We start from the raw sequence: 2,825 nt of genomic DNA, 5'->3' as shown, positions 1-2,825 counted from the left end.
CTGCACCTGCCTCGCCCCCCCCCCCCCCCAATACTACCTGATGTCTGGGGTCGCCCCAACATCAGTCCTCAGAATGTTCCGTGCTTTCGTAGCCAGCACTCCTCCCAGCTAGACTCTAGAGTGTACTGAGAGAGGTGGTGGCTTTAAGCCAATATTCCAGCACCTCCCACTTAACTTTTGTGTTGCACTTCTTGTTATTTTGCCTTAACGTAACTTTTCATTTTGTCATTTAAGTATTCTTATTATTTTGATTCATTGATTTTATTATAAGAATTTGTTTGTGCATTATTTTCATGTTTTGATTTATTTAACGTAATTAAAATTTCATTGTTAAAGTTTACTTGTGTTTTGTGTGTCTTCTCCTTACCTTACCACAGACGAAGTTCCAGTTTTTCTATTTTTTTTTATAACTATGTGACGAGGCCATACCCCTAGCCTTAAACAGCCGAACACCAACGCGTTACCGTCACAATATATATATGAGAGGCCTAGGGGACGGACGTGTGGCGGAGGAGCTGCTGCCTTCTCAGCCATTACCCTGAGACATCTTGGCCTCACCGTACCAAGACTCAACCATATTCACCGTGAATACACCAAGCAGACGTGGGAGTGGCCGGAAGTGCCTACGGTGTACCATCTATGTGAAAACTTATCAAAACAGGTGGGTTGGCAGTGTGGAGTCATGGAGGCTGTAGTGAGGGGCCAGGATGGACCCTGCAGGCCTCCCATAGTGAGGGGAGGTGGGGGGTGAGTGAGGGGTGTTGTGTGGTCAGGAGAGAGAGGTGGGGGTTACGCGTGTGCCAAACAGTGTTTTGTGTTTTTCTTTTTTGAAAGTTTTGTTGAACAAGTTACGTTGTCAGCGATAATTGGCGCAACATATCTATCATATTGTGAGTACATCACACGTGCAGTGAGTCAGATTACAAGTGTGTGATTCATTCATTATTGTGCAGTGATATACGGGGAAATTATACCAGTGTTAGTGTCGCCCTGACCCCCGCCCCCACCCAGCGCCCAGGCCGGGAAGTACCTGCTCTTCCCCCTCCTACCCACCCCACCACGTCGCCTCCCCACCCACGAGGCCACCTTGCCACCCGCCCATAGAAGCCGGGAGGCTCCCATGTGTGTCTACGCTACCCACCCACCCAATGTATACCCACATATTGTGTAGTGGGTGTATACCCACACTTTGTATAGAGGTGGTATATGTATTACCACTCACCTGAGTAGTAAGTGCCACGGCCAGCTGATCACCCCCCAGCCTCCAACCGCCGCCCACCCTCCAGTCTCCACCCGCCGTCCACCTTCCCGCCCAGCACCCGCCCAGCGCCAGCCCAGCGCCCGCCCATGTCGCAGCTCCCAACAGATAGCCAGGCTTCTCCAAGCCAAGATGAGCCATCAAACAGGGGTAGACAAGGTAGATGTCAGACGTGTGACCGGGTATGCTATATCCGGTTGAGTGACGATAATGTGCGCATTCATTACCACAACGGAGCCAGGTGTTTGGGTTCTGGGCGCCCTCCCAGGGAGAACACCAATCAACAGCCCACACCGCCCGTAAGGCAAAACACCTCCCAGACCTTCATTCCCACAGAAAATTTATTAGAAGCTATCAAAGCAACATCGGCCAGAACCTTGCAACACATCCCTAAAGCAGCCCGCCCCCATGCAGCAGCCAAATTATCTGCCCTCCTGAGAAAGGTCAACGACTCTCCTGGAACGACCATGGCCATGGCACAACCTCCTAATGTTTGGCAACATATGTCTAGCCACCCTTGCAAGGAGAGACAAAACCTTAGCTGCCTCAGTCATCAAAGCTATAAATGATTTTCCCAGGGAGGACAACCAGGTGCGCCTTCCCACTCGCGCGAGAAACACCCACGGCAGGAAGAGCAACAGTGGCATATCCGAGACATCAAAAATCAGAACATCAGTCACCAAGAAAATAGAAGAAGGAAACACTATTGGCGCAATACGAGTCATCACCAGTGAGGACTCAATTGCCGACAGAGATGCCGCAACAGCTCAAGCCCTAAGGGAGAAACACCCACCCAGGGCTCCGCGTGAGGACGACATTGTACAAGTGGGGGCTACCGGAGCAGACCCTCTCTGGGTGGCTGAATCTGTGGTCCATAAAGCAGCCATGTCCTTCCCTACAGGATCAGCAGGTGGGTTCACAGGACTAAAACCCAACCACCTCAAGCAAATGCTCAACCCTGCACTGGGTGACATTGCAAAGAACCTCTTGGTGGAACTAACCAGATTCACCAACACATGTCTAGCTGGCAACATACCAGCGTCCAAAAGACCTATCTTTTTTGGAGCATCTCTCTGTGCTCTAAAGAAAAAGGATGGAGGGATCAGGCCAATAGCTGTGGGCAATTCTCTCCGGCGTCTCGTCGCAAAGGCAGCTGCAAGAACAGTTAGTGACGCAGCGGCCAACATGCTGAAGCCAAAACAGCTCGGGTTTGGCATTCCACAAGGGTGTGAGGCGGCAGCCCATGCAGATCGAGCCTTCATCGCCAACATCACAGACGAAAAGGCCCTTATCAAGCTAGATTTCAAAAATGCGTTCAATTTGGTGCGGAGGGATGCTGTACTCCGTGCGGTTCATAGTCATTTCCCTTCCCTCTACCCTTTTGTACATTCATGCTACAGTATGGATCTTAAGCTACTTTTTGGCGAACATGAAATTGACTCGCGAGAAGGCGTCCAACAGGGTGACCCCCTCGCTCCTCTCCTTTTCTGCTTAGTCATCAAACAAGTCACAGAGGTCCTGTCCAGCGAGCTTAACATCTGGTTCTTGGATGATGGTACCCTAGCTG

This window comes from Procambarus clarkii, chromosome 14 (genome assembly GCF_040958095.1).
Source record: "Procambarus clarkii isolate CNS0578487 chromosome 14, FALCON_Pclarkii_2.0, whole genome shotgun sequence".
NCBI classification, from domain to species: domain Eukaryota; kingdom Metazoa; phylum Arthropoda; class Malacostraca; order Decapoda; family Cambaridae; genus Procambarus; species Procambarus clarkii.
The sequence above is the reverse complement of the archived record's forward strand: the minus strand, read 5'-3'. Positions refer to the sequence as shown.